This window comes from Piliocolobus tephrosceles, chromosome 3 (genome assembly GCF_002776525.5).
Source record: "Piliocolobus tephrosceles isolate RC106 chromosome 3, ASM277652v3, whole genome shotgun sequence".
Classification (NCBI taxonomy): domain Eukaryota; kingdom Metazoa; phylum Chordata; class Mammalia; order Primates; family Cercopithecidae; genus Piliocolobus; species Piliocolobus tephrosceles.
In genome coordinates this window covers 91,138,606-91,160,251 of record NC_045436.1, presented here as the reverse complement: position 1 = coordinate 91,160,251, position 21,646 = coordinate 91,138,606, and positions in this window count along the sequence as shown.

Here is a 21,646-nt window from a genome sequence, read left to right as displayed (position 1 = left end):
TGCAGACTTGTAGAGGTATTGCCTTGGTGATCTTGGGTAAGATCTGAGAGAATTCTCTGGATTACCAGACAGAGTCTCATGTCCTCTTCCTTTACTTTCTACCAAACAAATGAGGTCTGTCTCTCCTTGTTGAGTTGCCTAGGATTGGGGGAGTAGTGACATAAGTAGCCTTGTGGCCACCATGACTGGGAGTGTGCTGGGTCAGACCTGAAACTAGCACAGCATTGGGTCTCACTCATGGCCTGTGACAACTATTTCCTGGCTACTGCAGATGTTTATTCATGGACCAAGGACACTTTAGTCAGGAGGAAATGAATCCTGCTAGGACTGGGTCCTTCCCTTCAGGACAGCAGGTTTTCTACTGGCCCAGGGTGTGTTTAGAAATGCCATCCAGGTGTGAGGCCTTGGAATGGGGGCTTTAGGACTCTAGTTAATGCTTTATTTCACTGTGGCTAAAGTTGTAAGACAAAGTCCTTTTTAGTCTCCCCTCTCCTTTCCTCCAGAGGAAGAAAGGAATCTCTCTGGGAGCTGCAAGCTGCACTGCCTGGGGTTGAGGCAAGGGTGACGTAAGCACTCCCTTGGCCACCACAACTGGTGTCTCAGTGGGTCACATGCACCACAAGTCCACTGGCTTCAAGCCCAGCACAGCATAAGGACTTGTCCAGGAATTGCAGTCTTTGTGGCCTAGCCTGTATTTCAACTTTATTGAGGACCCCAGAGCCCATTAGCTTGTGGTGGTTAGGCTAGCCAGAGTTCAGGTTCTAACTGCTGGGATGAACATGACTTTTTAGACCATCTCTTATGTCTAGGGCTGGTCTAAATGTTCTCTCTATGAGCAGTGGCTGAATTTTGTTCTGCATTGCTTTCCAATGCACTAGGGCAGCACTGAGTTCCAATGCAAAGTCCCATAATCCCTGTGCTCTCTCTCCCCCAAGAACACAGATTCTGAGAGAGACATTTTGAAGACCAAAAGTTAACTCTTTTAAAATACAAATAAAGTTGAACTATCAGCAAGACTAATCAGGAATAATAGAGAAAAATGCAAACTACTTATAACAGGCCTAAGATTCTGTGAAAAAAATAATAAAATAAGAGAACAAAACAAAATCATTTTGCTAATACATTTGGAAACTTCAATAAAAATTCTCAGACTCCTTGAAAAACACAAAATGTCAAAATTAACACAAGAAGAAAGTGAAAATTACTGTAGTCTAGTACCTATTGTAAAAATTCCTAAGAATTTTCTCCAAAAAGAGGATGTGAAGAAATAGGAATGCTTTTACACTGTTGGTGGGACTGTAAACTAGTTCAACCATTGTGGAAGACAGTGTGGCGATTCCTCAAGGATCTAGAACTAGAAATATCATTTGACCCAGCCATCCCATTACTGGGTATATACCCAAAGGACTATAAATCATGCTGCTATAAAGACATATGCACAGGTATGTTTATTGTGGCACTATTCACAACAGCCAAGACTTGGAACCAACCCAAATGTCCATCAGTGACAGAATGGATTAAGAAAATGTGGCATATAAACACCATGGAATACTATGCAGCCATAAAAAGAATGAGTTCACATCCTTTGTAGCAACATGGATACAGCTGGAAACCATCATTCTGAGCAAACTATCACAAAGACAGAAAACTAAACACTGCATGTTCTCACTCATACGTGGGAATTGAACAATGAGAACGCTTGGACACAAGGCGGGGAACATCACACACCGGGGCCTGTCATGGGGTGAGGGGATGGGGGAGGGATAGCATTAGGAGAAATATCTAATGTAAATGACGAGTTAATGGGTGCAGCACACCAACACTGCACATGTATATACATATGTAACAAACCTGCACATTGTGCACATGTACCCTAGAACTTAAAGTATAATAATAATAAAAAAGAATTTTCTCCAAAAACATCCAGAGGTTTCATTGGTGTTTTCTTCCTAATTTTTCTTTTACTTTTTAAAATGTTATTTATCATGGTAAGAACACTTTTAAAAAGGAAACACATAAAGCACACTCAACAAATCTCAGAAAGCAAGAAGAGATAGAATTATGCAGAACAATATTAAAATAGATAAAACCAATAATTACCCAATACTATGAAGTTTCACAATACAAAAAGATACAATAAATACAAAAAAGTCATAATTAAGCACTTGCTAAAACCACAGATGATAAACATTGATAGGTAGAAAAAAAAATTTAAAAAACCAGAAGATATTTTACCTTAAAAGAAAATAAAATAACTGATATTGAAGTGTTAATTTAAAACAATAAAAACCAGAAGTCAATGGCATGTTGTCTTCATAGTGTTGAATGAATATAACTTCATACCTACTATTAATACAGCAAAAATAGTTTTCAAAAGTGAAGACAAAAATTTTAAAATGTTTTCAGACAAAAAAAATGACAAAACCAAAAACAGAGAAAACATTCATCACCAGTACATTTCCAGTAAATAAAAACTAAAGGAAGTCTTATGGCAGAAAAAGCAAGTGCTCCCATATGGAAAAATGGAAATGAAGGAAGAAATGAAAAACATCAAAAAAAAAAAAAAAAAAAAACCCGCATAGATAAGTATAAATAAAGGTTGACTTTAGAACCATAATATTTTGGAGCTTAAATTATATTCTATCTAGAACAGAAGCATGTAAGATACATATCAAAATTTGTAGTATATAGTTACAGCAGTGCTTGCAGAGAACTGCATAAATTTAACTTCATTTACAGAAAACAAGGCTGAAAGGTGGTATCTTAAAATATCCTCTCAGTAAGCTAAGAAAAAATCGGTAAATTAAACCTAAAGAAAATAGAAAAAAGAAATAAGAATTAAGGACAGGAATTAATGAAACAGGAGACAGAGATGCAATAGGAGAAATAAAGCCAGAGTTGATTATTTAAAAAAGAGTAATAATTGATAAACTGCTATCAAAGGTGATAAAGAATTTTAAAAGAAAATAATGAATATTAAGAATGATTAAAAGAGAAAAAATTCCTACAGATATAAATACTTTGAAAAACTGCATTGACAAATTTGGTAATATAAATAGAAAGGACAAATTCTTCAAAAATACAGCTTAACTAAATTAACTGAAGAAAAATGGGAAATATATTAATCTGTGTTTTGTTATTAAAAGTAATTAAAACGCTTTCCACTAAGAAAAAGCCTCCAAACACCCTTATAGGTAATTCTTGCAAACAATTAATAACTCGTATACAAAATCATTCAGAAAATAAAAAAGAAGGAATAATACTTAACATATTTTATAAAGCCAACATAATATTAATTTTAAAACCTAATAAGGATATCTCAGGAAAGTAGAATTTATGAACTTTGCTCATAAATGTGATGCAAAAAAATCCTTAATAAAATGCTAGCAAGTTATATCCAATGATTTAAATAGGATAACCCTCCCAGTGTCTTTATTCTAGATATTCAGGGATAGTTTAACATTTAAAAATTAGTATGTGCAATTCAAAATTGTTGAGAAATGATTCTGTCTAAGTCTCTCATGTCTCCGCACATTTTGCAAGCAGAGGTACTGACATCAACTAATAAATCAACCCTATTTCAGACTATCTTTTTAAGGAGAAATATAATGTATAGCCTTAGAAAATAGTATCACCCTCCTGAGCAAAGGGCATGTTTGCATACTATCCAATATAACCAAGTTACTGTCATTTTCTGGTGCCAAAAGCAAGCATGCTTGCTACTTCTTATAAAAAATGTAGATTCTCTAGTCTTATGGCCTTCTTTTTTTTTATGCACATTAAGGTATATTCAGGTTTAGATGAAAAATACCAAGTGTTGTTGAGGATGTAAAACAACTGGAGCTCTCTCTTCATATATATTAAGTATAAAACCAGGCAAACGCATCTATGTCGTCAGGAGAGTAGTTACCATTGGTAGTAGACTTGTGACTTACAAGGAGAAACAAAGAAGTCCTGGTAACACGGTCTTCTGCTCTGGGTGCTGCTTTTATGACTACATTCAGTTTGTGAAAATTTATCAAAATATACATATTTGTGTCATCTTCTTTTAATATAGTACAATTAAATAAAAAGTATACTAAAGTAATATAAAGCTATACTGCTTTATCCTTTAGATATTTCTGGTGGAATCTTTTGAGAAGTGTCTGTTCATATCCTTTGCCCACTTTTTGATGGGGTTGTTTTTTTCCTGTAACTTTGTTTGAGTTCTTTGTAGATTCTGGTATTAGCCCTTTGTCAGATGGGTAGATTGCAAAAAATTGCCTGTTCACTCTGACGGTAGTTTCTTTTGCTGTGCAGAAGCTCTTTAGTTTAATTAGATCAGATTTGTCTATTTTGGCATCTGTTGCCATTGCTTTTGGTGTTTTAGTCATGAAGAGCTTGCCCATGCCTATGTCCTGAATGGTATTGCCTAGGTTTTCTTCTGGGGTTTTTATGGTTTTAGGTCTAACATTTAAGTCTTTAACCCATCTTGAATTAATTTTTGTATAAGGGGTAAGGAAGACATCCAGTTTCAGCTTTCTACATATGGCTAGCCAGTTTTCCCAGCACCATTTATTAAATAGGGAATCCTTTCCTCATTTCTTGTTTCTGTCAGATTTGTCAATGATCAGATGTCTGTAGATGTGTGGTGTTATTTCTGAGGCCTCTGTTCTGTTCCATTGGTCTATATATCTGTTTTGGTACCAGTACAATGTCATTTTGTTTACTGAAGCATTGTAGTAGAGTATGATGCCTCCAGCATTGTTCCTTTTGCTTAGGATTGTCTTGGCAATGCAGGCTCATTTTTGGTTCCATATGAACTTTAAAGTAGTTTTTTCCAATTCTGTGAAGAAAGTCGTTGGTAGCTTAATGGCAATGGCATTAAATCTATAAATTACCTTGGGCAGTATGGACGTTTTCACAATATTGGTTCTTCCTATCCATGAGCATGGAATGTTCTTCCATTTGTTTGTGTCCTCTTTTATTTTGTTGAGCAGTGGTTTGTAGTTCTCCTTGAAGAGGTCCTTCACATCCCTTGTAAGTTGGATTCCTAGGTATTTTATTCTCTTTGAAGCAATTGTGAATGGGAGTTCACTCATGATTTGACTCTCTGTTTGTCTGTTATTGGTGTATAAGAATGCTTGTGATTTTTGCACATTGATTTTGTATCCTGAGACTTTGCTGAAGTTGCTTATCAGCCTAAGGAGATTTTGGGCTGAGACAATGGGGTTTTCTAAATATACACTCACGTCATCTGCAAACAGGGACAATTTGACATTTCCTAACTGAATATCCTTTATTTCTTTCTTTTGCCTGATTGCCCTGGCCAGGACATCCAACACTATGCTGAATAGAAGTGGTGAGACAGGGCATCCTTGTCTTGTGCCAGTTTTCAAAGGAATGCTTCCAGTTTCTGCCCATTCAGTATGATCTTGGCTGTGGGTTTGTCATAAATAGTTCTTATTGTTTGCAGATACATTCCATCAATACTTAGTTTATTGAGAGTTTTTAACGTGAAGTGCTGTTCAATTTTGTCGAAGGTCTTTTCTGCATCTATTGAGATAATCATGTGGTTGTTCTCTTTGGTTCTGTTTATGTGATGGATTACGTTTATTGATTTGCATATGTTGAACCAGCCTTGCATCCCAGGGATGAAGCCCACTTGATCATGGTGGATAAGCTTTTTGATGTGCTGCTGGATTCAGTTCGTCAGTATTTTATTGAGGATTTTTGCACCGATGTTTATCAGGGATATTGGTCTAAAATTCTCTTTTTTGGTTTTGTCTCTGCCAGGCTTTGGTATCAGGATGATGTTGACCTCATAAAATGAGTTAGGGAGGATTCCCTCATTTTCTATTGATTGGAATAGTTTCAAAAGGAATGGTATCAGCTCTTCTTTGTACCTCTGGTAGAATTCGTCTGTGAATCAATCTGGTCCTGTACTTTTTTTGGTTGGTAGGCTTTTCATACATTTTTTTCTCTTTTTATTATTATTATTATACTTTAAGTTCTAGGGTACATGTGCACAACGTGCAGGTTTGTTACATATGTATACCCATGCCATGTTGGTGTGCTGCACCCATCAACTCGTCAGCAACCATCAACTCTTCATTTACATCAGGTATAATTCCCTATGCCATCCCTCCCCCTATGCCCCTCTCCATAATAGGCCCCCATGTGTGATGTTCCTCTTCCCGAGTCCAAGTGATCTCATTGCTCAATTCCCACCTATGAGTGAGAACATACGGTGTTTGGTTTTCTGTTCTTGCGATAATTTGCTGAGAATGATGGTTTCCAGCTGCATCCATGTCCCTACAAAGGACACAAACTGATCCTTTTTTATGGCTGCATTGTATTCCATGGTGTATATGTGCCACATTTTCTTAATCCAGTCTGTCACTGATGGACATTTGGGTTGATTCCAAGTCTTGGCTATTGTGAATAGTGCCACAATAAACATACATGTGCATGTGTCTTTATAGCAGCATGATTTATAATCCTTTGGATATATACCCAGTAATGGGATGGCTGGGTCATATGATATTTCTAGCTCTAGATCCTTGAGGAATCCCCATACTGTTTTCCACAGTGGTTGAACTAGTTTACAATCTCACCAACAGTGTAAAAGTGTTCCTATTTCTCCACATCCTCTCCAGCACCTGTTGTTTCCTGACATTTTAATGATTGCCATTCTAACTGGTGTGAGATGGTATCTCATAGTGGTTTTGAATTGCATTTCTCTGATGGCCAGTGACGATGAGCATTTTTTTTCGTGTGTCTGTTGGCTGTATGCATGTCTTCTTTTGAGAAATGTCTGTTCATATCCTTTGCCCACTTTTTGATGGGGTTGTTTGTTTTTTCTTGTAAATTTGTTTGAAGTCTTTGTAGGTTCTGGATATTAGATTTCAAAAATTTTCTCCCATTCTGTAGGTTGCCAGTTCACTCTGATGGTAGTTTCTTTTGCTGTGCAGAAGCTCTTTAGTTTAATTAGATCCCATTTGTCAATTTTGGCTTTTGTTGCCGTTGCTTTTGGTGTTTTAGACATGAAATCCTTGCCCATGCCTATGTCCTGAATGGTATTACCTAGGTTTTCTTCTAGGGTTTTTATGGTATTAGGTCTAACCTTCAAGTTTCTAATCCATCTTGAATTAATTTTCGTATAAGGAGTAAGGAAAGGATCCAGTTTCAGCTTTCTACATATGGCTAGCCAATTTTCCCAGCACTATTTATTAAATGGGGACTCCTTTCCCCATTTCTTGTCTTTCTCAGGTTTGTCAAAGATCAGATGGCTGTAGATGTGTGGTATTATTTCTGAGGACTCTGTTCTGTTCCATTGGTCTATATCTCTGTTTTGGTACCAGTACCATGCTGTTTTGGTTACTGTAGCCTTGTAGTATAGTTTGAAGTCAGGTAGAGTGATGCCTCCAGCTTTGTTCTTTTGATTTAGGATTGTCTTGGCAATGCAGGCTCATTTTTGGTTCCATATGAACTTTAAAGCAGTTTTTTCCAATTCTGTGAAGAAAGTCATTGGTAGCTTGATGGCAATGGCATTGAATCTATAAATTACCTTGGGCAGTATGGCCATTTTCACGATATTGATTCTTCCTATCCATGAGCATGGTATGTTCTTCCATTTGTTTGTGGCCTCTTTTATTTCACTGAGCAGTGGTTTGTAGTTCTCCTTGAAGAGGTCCTTTACATCCCTTGTAAGTTGGATTCCTAGGTATTTTATTCTCTTTGAAGCAATTGTGAATGGAAGTTCATTCCTGATTTGGCTCTCTGCTTGTCTGTTACTGGTGTATAAGAATGCTTGTGGTTTTTGCACATCAATTTTGTATCCTGAGACTTTGCTGAATTTGCTTATCAGCTTAAGGAGATTTTGGGCTGAGACAATGGGGTTTTCTAAATATACAATCATGTCATCTGCAAACAGGGACAATTTGACTTCTTCTTTTCCTAACTGAATACCCTGGATTTCTTTCTCTTGCCTGATTGCCTTAGCCAGAACTTCCAACACTATGTTGAATAGGAGTGGTGAGAGAGGGCATCCCTCTCTTGTGCCACGTTTCAAAGGGAATGCTTCCAGTTTTGGCCCATTCAGTATGATATTAGCTGTGGGCTTGTCATAAATAGCTCTTATTATTTTGAGATACGGTCCATCAATACCGAATTTATTGAGCGTTTTTGGCATGAAGGGTTGTTGAATTTTGCAAAGGACTTTTCTGCATCTATTGAGATAATCATGTGGTTTTTGTCTTTGGTTCTGTGTATATGCTGGATTACGTTTATTGATTTGCATATGTTGAACCAGCCTTTGAACCAGGCTTGCATCCCAGGGATGAAGCCGACTTGATCATGGTGGATAACCTTTTTGATGTGCTGCTGGATTCGGTTTGCCAGTATTTTATTGAAGATTTTTGCATCGATGTTCATTGGTCTAAAATTCTCTTTTTTTGTTGTATCTCTGCCAGTCTTTGGTATCAGGATGATGCTGGCCTCATAAAATGAGTTAGGGAGGATTCCCTCTTTTTCTATTGATGGGAATAGTATCAGAAGGAATGGTACCAGCTCCTCCTTGTAACCCCGGTAGAATTCGGCTGTGAATCCATCTGGTCCTGGACTTTCTTTGGTTGGTAGGCTATTAATTATTGCCTTAATTTGAGAGTCTGCTATTGGTCTATTCAGGGATTCAACTTCTTCCTGGTTTAGTCTTGGGAGAATGTAAGTGTCCAGGAAATCATCCATTTCTTCTAGGTTTTCTAGTTGATCTGCATAGAGGTGTTTATAGTATTCTCTGATGGTAGTTTGTATTTCTGTGGGGTCGGTTGTGATATCCCCGTTATCATTTTTTATTGCGTCTATTTGATTCTTCTCTCTTTTCTTCTTTATTAGTCTTGCTAGCGGTCTATCAATTTTGTTGATCTTTTCAAAACACCAGCTCCTGGATTCATTGGTTTTTTGGAGGGTTTTTTGTGTCTCTATCTCCTTCAATTCTGCTCTGATCTTAGTTATTTCTTGCCTTCTGCTAGCTTTTGAATGTGTTTGCTCTTGCCTCTCTAGTTCTTTTAATTGTGATGTTAGGGTGTCAATTTTGGATCTTTCCAGCTTTCTCCTGTGGGCATTTAGTGCTATAAATTTCCCTCTACACACTGCTTTAAATGTGTCCCAGAGATTCTGGTATGTTGTATCTTTGTTCTCATTCGTTTCAAAGAACATCTTTATTTCTGCCTTCATTTTGTTATGTACCCAGCAGTCATTCAGAAGCAGGTTGTTCAGTTTCCACGTAGTTGAGTGGTTTTGATTGAGTTTCTTAGTCCTGAGTTCTAGTTTGATTGCACTGTGGTCTGAGAGACAGTTTGTTATAATTTCTGTTCTTGTACATTTGCTGAGGAGTGCTTTACTTCCAACTATGTGGTTAATTTTTAAATAAGTGTGATGTGGTGCTGAGAAGAATGTATATTCTGTTGATTTGGGGTGGACAGTTCTGTAGATGTCTATTAGGTCTGCTTGCTGCAGAGATGAGTTCAATTCCTGGATATCCTTGTTAACTTTCTGTCTCATTGATCTGTCTAATGTTGACAGTAGGGTTTTGAAGTCTCCCATTATTATTGTATGGGAGTCTAAGTCTCTTTGTAAGTCTCTAAGGACTTGCTTTATGAATCTGGGTGCTCCTGTATTGGGTGCATATATATTTAGGATAGTTAGCTCTTCCTGTTGAATTGATCCCTTTACCATTATGTAATGGCCTTCTTTGTCTCTTTTGATCTTTGATGGTTTAAAGTCTGTTTTATCAGAGACTAGTATTGCAACCCCTGCTTTTTTTTGTTCCCTATTTGCTCAGTAGATCTTCCTCCATCCCTTTATTTTGAGCCTATGTGTGTCTCTGCATGTGAGATGGGTCTCCTGAATACAGCAAACTGATGCGTTTTGATTCTTTATCCAGTTTGCCAGTCTGTGTCTTTTCATTGGACCATTTAGTCCATTTACATTTAAGGTTAATATTGTTATGTGTGAACTTGAACCTGTCATTGTGATATTAGCTGGTTATTTTGCTCGTTAGTTGTTGCGGTTTCTTCCTAGCATTGATGGACTTTACATTTTGGCATGTTTTTGCAATGGCTGGTACTGGTTGTTCCTTTCCATGTTTAGTGCTTCCTTCAGGGTCTCTTGTAGGGCAGGCCTGGTGGTGACAAAATCTCTAAGCATTTGCTTGTCTGTAAAGGATTTTATTTCTCCTTCACTTATGAAACTTAGTTTGGCTGGATATGAAATTCTGGGTTGAAAATTCTTTTCTTTAAGAATGTTGAATATTGGCCCCCACTCCCTTCTGGCTTGTAGAATTTTTTGCCGAGAGGTCTGCTGTTAGTCTGATGGGCTTCCCTTTGTGGGTAACCCGACCTTTCTCTGGCTGCCCTTAACATTTTTTCCTTCATTTCAACTTTGGTGAATCTGACAATTATGTGTCTTGGAGTTGCTCTTCTCGAGGAGTATCTTTGTGGCATTCTCTGTATTTCCTGAATTTGAATGTTGGCCTGCCTTACTAGGTTGGGGAAGTTCTCCTGGATGATATCCTGAAGAGTGTTTTCCAACTTGGTTCCATTTTCCCCCTCACTTTCAGGCACCCCAATTGGATGTAGATTTGGTCTTTTCACATAATCCCATACTTCTTGAAAGGTTTGTTCATTTCTTTTTTCTCTTTTTTCTTTAGACTTCTCTTCTCACTTCATTTCATTCATTTGATCCTTAATCGCTGATACTCTTTCTTCCAGTTGATAGATTCGGTTACTGAAGCATGTGCATTTGTCACCTATTTCTCATGTCATGGTTTTTATCTCCGTCAGTTCGTTTATGGCCTTCTCTGCATTGATTATTCTAGTTATCCATTCTTCTGTTCTTTTTTCAAGATTTTTAGTTTCTTTTCACTGGATACGTAATTCCTTTTTTAGCTCTGAGAAGTTTGATGGACTGAAGCCGTCTTCTCTCAACTCGTCAAAGTCATTCTCCGACCAACTTTGATCCGTTGCTGGCAATGAGCTGCGTTCCTTTGGAGGGGGAGATGCGCTCTTATTTTTTGAATTTCCAGCTTTTCTGCCCTGCTTTTTCCCCATCTTTGTGATTTTATCTGCCTTTGGTCTTTGATGATGGTGATGTACTAACGGGGTTTTGGTGTGGGTGTCCTTTCTGTTTGTTAGTTTTCCTTCTAACAGTCAGGACCGTCAGCTGTAGCTCTGTTGGAGATTGCTTGAGGTCCACTCCAGACCCTGTTTGCCTGAGTATCAGCAGTGGAGGCTGCAGAAGATAGAATATTGCTGAACAGCGAGTGTTCCTGTCTGATTCTTGCTCTGGAAGCTTTGTCTCAGGGGTGTACCCCACCGTGTGAGGTGTGTACCCTGCCGTATGAGTCTGCACCTAGTGGGGGATGTCTCCCAGTTAGGCTACTCTGGGGTCAGGGACCCACTTGAGCAGGCAGTCTGTCTGTTCTTAAATCTCAGCCTCCACTGAGATCCACTCAGTGGGAGATCCACTGCTCTCTTCAAAGCTGTCAGACACGGTCATTTGCATCTGAAGAGGTTTCTGCTGCTTTCTTTAGCTATGCCCTGTCACCAGAGGTGGAGTCTACAGAGACAGGCAGGCTTCCTTGAGCTGCTGTGGGCTCCACCCAGTTCTAGCTTCCCAGCAGCTTTTTTTTAACCTACTTAAGCCTCAACAATGGCGGGCGCCCCTCCCCCAGCCTCGCTGCTGCCTTGCAGTTAGATCGCAGACTGCTGTGCTAGCAATGAGGGAGGCTCCCTGGGCGCGGGACCCTCCCGGCCAGGTGTGGGATATAATCTCCTGGTGTGCCATTTGCTAAGACCCTTGGTAAAGCACAGTATTAGGGTGGGAGTTACTCGATTTTCCAGGTGTCGTATGTCTCACTTCCCCTGGCTAGGAAAAGGGATTCCCTTCCCCCTTGTGCTTCCCTGGTGAGGCAATGCCTCACCCTGCTTCATTCAGCTCTCGCTGGTCGGGCTGCACCAGCTGACCAGCACTGATTGTCTGGCACTCCCTAGTGAGACGAACCCAGTACCTCCGTTGAAAATGCAGAAATCACTGGTCTTCTGTGTCACTTGCGCTGGGAGCTAGAGACTGGAGCTGTTCCTATTTGGCCATCTTGCTCCGGGTCCCCCGATCAATCTCCATAGGCTATTAATTCTATGCAGCCAACAGACACATGAAAAAATACTCATCATCACTGGTCATCAGAGAAATGCAAATCAAAACCACAATGACATACCATTTCATGCCAGTTAGAATGGCAATCATTAAAAAGTCAGGAAACAACAGATGTTGGAGAGGATGTGTGTGGAGAAATAGGTACACTTTACACTATTGGTGGGAGTGTAGATTAGTTCAACTATTGTGGAAGACAGTGTGGTGATTCCTCAAGGATCTAGAACTAGAATTACCATTTGACCCAGCCATCCCATTACTTAGTATATACTCAAAGGATTCTAAATCATGCTACTAGAAAGACACATGCACATGTATGTTTATTGTGGCACTCTTCACAATATCAAAGACTTGGAACCAACCCAAATGTCCATCAGTGATAGACTGGATTAAGAAAATGTGGCACACATACACCATGGACTACTATGCAGCCATAAAAAAGGATGAGTTCATATTCTTTGCAGGGACATGGATGAAGCTGAAAACCATCATTCTCAGCAAACTATCACAAGGACAGAAACCAAACACCGCATGTTGTCACTAATAGGTGGGAATTGAACAATGAGATCATGTGAACACAGTGCAGGGAACATCACACACTGGGGCCTGTCAGGGGGTGGGGGGATGGGGGAGGGATAGCATTAGGAAAAGTATTTAATGTAAATGATGAGTTGATAGGTATATCAAACCAACATGGCACATGTATACCTGTGTATCAAACTTGCACATTGTGCACATGTACCCTAGAACTTAAAGTGTAATAATAATAATAATAATAATAATAATAAAAACATGTAGCCTGCCCATTAAAAAAAAAAAAAGAAAAACAATTTCTCGTGGAATCAAAATCCTATAGAGATGTGATACTAACCATTATCAATTTTAAAAATTGATATATATTTTTTAAAATCAATGGCTGAGCTCTCATTTAACAGAAATATTAAATCATTTCCTTTTTTCTCCTTGATCTCATATTTCTTTTCCACTTTGCAACAACATTTTATTCTTTTTTTTTAATTTATTATACTTTAAGTTCTAGGGTACATGTGCACAACGTGCAGGTTTGTTACCTATGTATACATGTGCCATGTTGGTGTGCTGCACCCATTAACTCGTCATTTACACTAGGTGTATCTCCTAATGCTATCCCTCCCCCTGCCCTCCCCACAATAGGCCCCAGTGTGTAATGATCCCCTTCCTGTGTCCAAGTGATCTCATTGTTCAATTCCCACCTATGAGTGAGAACATGCAGTATTTAGTTTTCTGTTCTTGCGATAGTTTGCTGAGAATGATGGTTTCCAGCTGCATCCATGTCCCTGCAAAGAATATGAACATTTTATTCTTACAAAAGCCTTCTAATAATCACTTTATCATGCTTTGCTGATGCAATTAGATATATATATGTATAGAAATATTAACTTATTAAAATATTGTATTATTAAACTCTAAGTATTGACAAATATTTCAGCATAGACCTATTACAATTATCATTAGTTAACAAGTGACAGTCAAAACAAAATATAGATTATACATATTAATAAATACTAAACAAAAGTCAAATTATATTAACATTTATTTTTATTAAAATGAATGCAGCACCTCCCAATTAGTTAAAATCTCTGCTTTTTGATATATTTAATATATTTTATTTATATTTCTATGTTTTATATATTTATTTATATATTTAATATGTGTGTTTATGTATATATTTATTTTTTAGAGTTGGTGCTGTTTTATTTTGTTTACTTTTTCAAGTTTTGTTTTATATTCAGTGGGTACATGTGTGTGATGCTAAGGTTTGGGGTATGAGTGAATCCATCACCCAGGTAGTGTGCATAGTATCCAATACGTAGTTTTTTCAACCCCTGCTACCTTCCCACCTTCCCTCTTCTTGTATTACCCAGTGTCTATTGTTACCATCTTTATGTCTATGTGTACCCAACGTTTAGCTCCCACTTATAAGTCAGAACATGCATTATTTGGTTTTCTCTTTCTGCATTAATTTGCTTAGGATAATGGCCTCCTGCTGCCTTGATATTGCTGCAAAGGATCTGATTTTGTTCTTTCTTATGGCTGTGTAGTATTCTACTGTATATATGTCTCACATTTTCTTTATCCTGTCCACCATTGATAGCCACCTAGGTTGATTCCATGTCTTTGCTATTGTGAATACTGCTGCAAGGAACATACGAGTACATGTGTATTTTTGGTAGAATTATTTATTTTTCTTTGGGTATATATCTAGTAATGGGATATTAGTAATCTAGTAATACCTGTGGAATTATAGTTCTAATTTTTAGTTCTTCAGGAAATCACCAAACTGTTTTCCACAGTGGCTGAACTAATTTACATTCTCACCAACAGTGTGTGAGTTGCTTTTTCTCCACAACCTTGCCAACATCTATTATGTTTTGAATGTTTGTTTTTAAATACTACTTTGTGCAAGATTGAGACAGAATCCAGCATCCAACTTATTCACTTTCACATTTATAGATGCAAATGCTGAGAAATCTAAAGCATATTATTCAGTAGATAGAAATATCAGAAATGTATTACCAATGTCACTATATTGTTTGAACTTCTACAAGGAAATATGTGTAAAATTATACATAACAATCTATAATTAAAGATATTTTAAGCCTTTCCATCAATTGACAATGCTAACATCCTCCTTTAATCTCATAGAATGCAAAGCATTGCAAACCTTACTTGCAGACACATTTGCTTCTCAGTCATTTAAGTCCCTCACTTTCACTATTTTAAGAAAGTCCACTAAAGAGTTTTACTGAGACTTGTCAAAAAACCATTAATTACTCCTCTCAGTAGTTCACTAAAGGACACCTTAGTTTTTAACTAAAAAAAAATATGAATCTAAGGTAAGAAAAAAATATTTTTGGAATTTTGGTATTATGACTTTCCCCATTGGTTGTGAATAAATATCTATGCAGATGTTCCTCTTACAATAGGATTGTATGCACATAAATCTATCATAAATTGAAAATGTCATGTCAAAAATGCACATAATATGCTTAACCAGCAAACATCATAGCTCTGTCCAGCCTACCTTAAACATGCTCAGAATACTTACCTTAGCCTGCAATTGGGCAAGAGCATCTGGCAGTACAGCACACTGCAGAATCTCAACTGTTTACCCTTGTGATCACATGGCTGAATGGGAGCTGTGAGCATCACAAGAGGGTATCTTACCTTATATCACCAACTCGGAAATATATGAAAATTCAAACAATTTTAGTTTCTATTGAATGTATACCACTTTTGCACCACTATAAAGTCAAAAAAATTGTAAGTCAAACCATTGTAAATCTAGGACCATTTGTAGATTAATTTCAGATTTCAAATTCATAATCATTTCAAAGTGCCTTAAAAAGACATGATGTAAGAAATAGACACTTGAGAAATGTTATAGAAAAATATTAGTAATATCACTTTGAACATTTTAAGTTTATAACTATATTCAACAGAATTAGAGCAGTATAAGTACATATGGGTAAAAGGAATTGATCTTAATTCAGCAAAACTGATTATACAAATTTTAAGACATGTTAGATTGCATTTTGGGGACATATTGTCCTATGGCTATAAATAAGCAGATTCTTGCTCTTAAAAGTGGAGTTTAATACACTTCCCTGAAATTAACAAATCAAGGAGAGAGAGAGAGAGAAAGACTGAGAGCAGCAGTTTTGCTGCTAGTAAGTAATGACTATAGATTAGTTTATTATTTACAGTAAACGTCAAACATCTTCCTATTAAGGAAAATTAAACCTAAAAATTAATGAATATATTTATAAATGATGAGAGACTTGAAGGGTAAAAGACAGTAAGCAGCAACCAAATAAACAGTGAATACAGATTGATGGCATCTGTAAATATTTGGCAAAAGTTATCAAGAATGTTTTTCTATAAACAGAAATAAATGCTCAAGAAAATTTAAAACACTCACTTATCTTTGATATATGTTCCATTAAGCTAAAAATATAAGTCCCATCTGTCAGAGATGAATGTAAAATTTTCAATTCACCTTCCTTGAAATCATACAAACTATGCAACTAAAAATCACAACATAGGCCAAGACATGGAAAAATGTCTCATCAAATTCTTTATCAGAACCCAGAAGAAAAGCTGAAAATGAAAAAGGACACATGTCATAGAATACTGAAATTGACCTTTAATCCTTTTATGCATTTTACATAGATTAGTTCTAAATGATACATAGATGACTGATAGAATTATAGACACATAAATAAAAAGATAGATAGCTAGCCAGACAAACAGACAGATATAAATAAACAGACACGAATAATTATTTTTTATGGAAGATCTCTCTTGGACTCTCGGGATACTTTCTCAGGAACTCTGCATTCTTTTACCATAGCTGGGGAATGGAAGAGGTGAGATGACTAAGTGAAAGTTGCCATCATGGCTGTACAATATGTCTGATTGCAGCATATCTCTACATGAAACCAGACACTTTGTTTCTAATGTCACAATTTAGCTTTGACAGACATGGGCATAATATACAGAAAGATATAAATTATGCCTTGAATAAAGAAGATTCTGCCAGGTACCTATATATTGATTTATATTTTCTTATAACTCTTACCAGTGTACCTTCTTAAGATTCAGCAGGGATGAGAAATATACCTTTCTTTGTAGGGTGTGAAAAGAATAATTGTGTAAAACAGTGTAAGAAAGAGGAACCTGTAAGATGCTTCAATTATGGGCTTGTTCTACAACGGATGGATTTTAGAAGAAAGGAGTGCCTATGGGAGGGAAGGATCTAAAAACTGACTCCGCCAGTACTATCGGCGTCCCCATAGCACTTAGGAATTTTTCTGAACCTTCGTAAATATGAGTAACCCAGTTTAAATGCAGCGGAGTAGCTGAGCACTGGCAGACCCTCAAATAAACAGTTTACAAATAAGATCTCTGCCCTTTTAACATGACTTCAGATGGGACCCAGTGTACAACATATCTCAGCATTTTCAGGTACTAGCAAGGGAAATTTTTAAATTAATCTATATTGGATTTAATATAACCTTGTTAGCATTTTTAAAAATATTGTTTGCTGAATTTTATCTTGTATTTCATTAAAACTCTTAGTCATTTTTAAAACTAGATCCTCCCTAGTTTGGAAGAGAAATGAATGAAAGAAATACAATAGTTTTCAAAGTGGCAAGTAGATATAAGTGAGGTTTATATTCCTTTTTATCCTCCTAGACATATTTGGAAGCTCAGTGGAAAAAGAAAGTTTCTTGAAACAAACAAGGTTTAGGAACCCTCTATAATCCCTCTCCATCTAGGAATCCAAATGTCAAAAGATCAAGGCTAGCATTTGGAAAAAGAAATAAAATGTACTCCTCTTACATATGAGAAGGTGAAAGAACTGATATAGAGACAGAAGTGTATTCGAGTGGGAGCGCGTATTTGTGAGTGGATTATTTTGCATGGTACTGTATACAAAGTCAGCAACCTTTATTGCATGGGCTTAAAAAAAACACCCGCTGATATATTTGTTAAACTATACAATTCCTGGATCTGTAACAACTTTTTTAAAACTATTCATACAGTTGTTGGAATTTGCTAAGCTTTGTAACTAAGCCTGATTTGGTGTAGTCTCCTATAAAATGATCATCTCAATTATGCAAATGTTTTTTTCAAGCAATTGTAAGTACTTACTCAAAACGTGTTTTTTTTTTTTTTTTTTTAAAAAAAAAAAAACAGAGTCTTGCTCTGTCGCCCAGGCTGGAATGCAGTGGCACCATCTCGGCTTACTGCAGGCTCCACCTCCCGGGTTCATGCCATTCTCCTGCCTCAGCCCCCCATTAGCTGGGACTACAGGCGCCCACCACCACACCCGGCTAATTTTTTCTATTTTTTAATAGAAATGGAGTTTCACCGTGTTAGCCAGGATGGTCTCGATCTCCTGACCTCGTGATCCGCCCTCCTCTGCCTCCCTAAGTGCTGGGATTACAGGCATGAGCCACTGCACCTGGCCAACCCAAAGCATTTTTTTAAAGGTACATTCCACTTTCTAAAAAATAATCACAGTGGCAGCTCCTTATTAAGCATACAACTTAGTTTACATATATAATGGAATATATCACAAAATGTGTACATGAAAACACTTACTTTTTGTTTTCAGAGATGGGGTCTCACTATGTTGCCCAGCCTGGCCTCAAACTCCTAGATTCAAGCAATCCTTCTGCCTCAGCTTCCTGAGTAGCTACTGGTATGAGCCACTGAACCCAGATTGAAAATACTTCCTTCTACACACACACACACACACACACACACACACACACACACACACACACACAGTTTGTTTAAGACTTATTGACTATTCACATTTTGCCTCATTGCTCTCCAAAGTCATTCTAATAATTTAAGCTCTGTAAGTGTTCTCATTTCCCACATTGTCAACACTTGGTGTTAGCAGACTTAGTATTTTTCATCTGAGTAGTGAAATTATACATTGTGATTATTTTAATATTAATTGATTTCATTACCGTTAAGGTTGATAATATATTTTACCTTCCTGATTTTCTCCTCTCTGAATTTCCTGTTTATATTCTCCTCCTATTTTCTATGAGTAGTTCAACCCTAGTGATTTGTAGAAGTTCTGTGTTTGTTCTGGATGCTAATTCTTTCTTATTTTATGTGGGATGCAAATATCACATTCCAGTCTACAGATTTTCATTTTGTTTAAGTTAACTGCTTTTTTAATGAATGGTTTTAATTAGGCAGCAGCAATCTTCATTACTTTTTCCTTTTAGTTTGTATTTTTTATAAGAAATTGTTTTATACTCTGAAGTCTTGATTGTATTTATCTATGGTTCTTCTAACTACTTTAAAAATTTTGGTTTTAGTTTAGGTATTTTGTCCATTTGAAATTAATTTTCTGAATAGTGTGTGATTTAGTTATGTGGTTTTATCTTTCTCGTGTGATTAACTGACATATCATTTATTGAATCTATTCTCCCCTTATTTGTAATATCACCTCTGCCATGCATCATGTTCACATATACACATGAGTTTGTTTCAAGGCTCTGTTTTACTAAGTTTTTGTCTATGCATATGCCAATATCATATTATCTTAATTACTATAGTTTTATAGTAGATTGAAAAAGATATTGCTTATAGTTTTTGCTAAAAGTTTTAAAGTTTTTCTTTTGATAGTTAAATCCTTCATCTTCTGGGAATTGAAAATTGAGTTTTGTTTATGGAATAAGAAGACTTTTTAAATATCTTAAAACAAAGTTTCATAATTTTTGTAATACATGTTTTACAGACACATATATATGTATATGTGTATATGTACATATGAATATAAGACTTGTTCCTAGGCACTTTAGAGTTTTTTCTGCCCATAAATAAATACACAGGGAAAAGGGAAAGCGCTTCCTAATAGTAGAATGATGCTATCATTCTATAAAGCTGTATCAGCTTTTTGTCAGTTAAAATTTGCTTAATGAATTTTTTCTCCTTATCATCATCAGTACTGTATATTACATAACTGGATGAGGCTTTTTCCCTTCCACTTGACATTCACTTTTTAAAATAAAATAAATATCTATTATGTTCACAATTATGATTATTGATACATTTGGAAAAACTTCCACCATGTGATTTTATGCTTTCTAATTAATAATCTTTTTTATGAATTCACGAATCTTTTCTAATCTTCTACTCCATCACCACTTTCTATTTAATTAATCAAGTATTCTTACATCCTTTTACTCTACTTGTATTTTTAATTTTTAGACGTTTCCCTACATTTTTAATGTAGGGAATTAAACACTTGACTCAGCAAAGACCAAGTTTGAACAGTGCTATTTCTCTTCTCCTGAATAACACAAAGGCCCTAAGTGCCTTATTCACAATAACCCACCCATTTTACACCTTAGTATTTTATGGTATTGGTTGTTATTGCTTCAGATAATCAATATCCATTTATTTAAATCTTGAGTTTCATCAGTTTTATTACTCACGAAGGCTTTTCATATCCTACTCCTTCTTTCTAGGAATTTTCTCCCTCCTGAGGTATACGCTTTAGTTATACTTCTAATAAATGTTGGAGAGTAGTATGCTCTCTTTTTCCCAGACTCAAAATAATTTTATTTTGCTCTCACTCTTGAATAATAGTTCAGGTTGGCTGAGTATGCTAAGAGGTGTTTCCCTTTTTAGCACTTGGAAAAGATTGTTATTATTATTTTTCAGTGTTTAGTTTTCCTGCTGAGAATTCTGCTACTATTCTAATAGTCATCTGTTTGTAGTTTATCTCTCTTTCTTCTGTTCCCTTTAAAAACCTATTTGTTTTCAATGTGCTGCAAACATGTATACCATAGATGAGGATTTACTTATATCCATCCAATATTAGTCTTATTGTCCTTCTTGAATCGATGACTGATGAATCCAATGTCTTTAATAAATTTTGGAAAGTTATCAGTCATTTTCAAGTATTGTCTCTTCCCTTTTGTTGCTATTTTTTCTGTTTTCTGATACTAGCATTACTACATGTACTGTCTTTTTTGTACCACTAGTATCAGTATTATTTTATCCCCCTTTTCTTCTATACTCCCTTTTAAACTTTCCCTTTATCTCTCTTTGCTACAATGTCAGTTGTCTTCTCAAATCACTCATTTATTTTCCTAATTCATTCTTCAGATGGTTCTGATCCCCTGTTAAACCTTTTCATTAGCATTTCTATCTCACTGAGTAACATGTTTTATTTATAGAATTTCTGTTTCCTCTCTCCACCCAAATCTTTTTCATAATATCTCCATTTTTTAAGGAAATCCTTTATATTTATCCTAAATTATGTAAGACATTTCCAGAACAATTTTACTTTGCTTCTGCCAGGCATCACTATCCAGAGACCATTTCTTGAGTATTTTTGTACATGTTTTAATTTGGAACCATGTGGTAGTGTAAAATCAAATAATGTGGGGGTATAAATTCTCATTGGAGAACTTTTTCTGCCACCATAATCTGTTATAATTTTCCTCTTAAGTACACTGGCCATATATTTTCTAGCTCTCCTTTTCAGTGTCTTTGCAGCTGCTTCATGCTCTAAATTTTATGAAGGTATTTCAGTTACATTTTCTTATGCTGTGGCGACTCCACATACTCTCTTTTCCTTGGCTGAGTATGAAAATCCAAGGCTCTTTATTTCTCATTGATAATGCTACGTGTCCCCACCCCACCACCAGGGGGCAGCATTAACATCAGCTCAAGTGCTTGTACTTCAGATTGCAGTTTCTTCAAAATTCGTAATGAGGATATTTTGCTTTCCATAGCTCAGGTATATGATTAAAATAAATCAAATATATATTTCACTCACTTCACATGTTTAAATTGAGATAAATATATCTTATGTAAGCCTGCTGTTTTTTTTTTTTTTTTTTTTTTTTTTTTTTTTTTTTTTTTTTTTTTT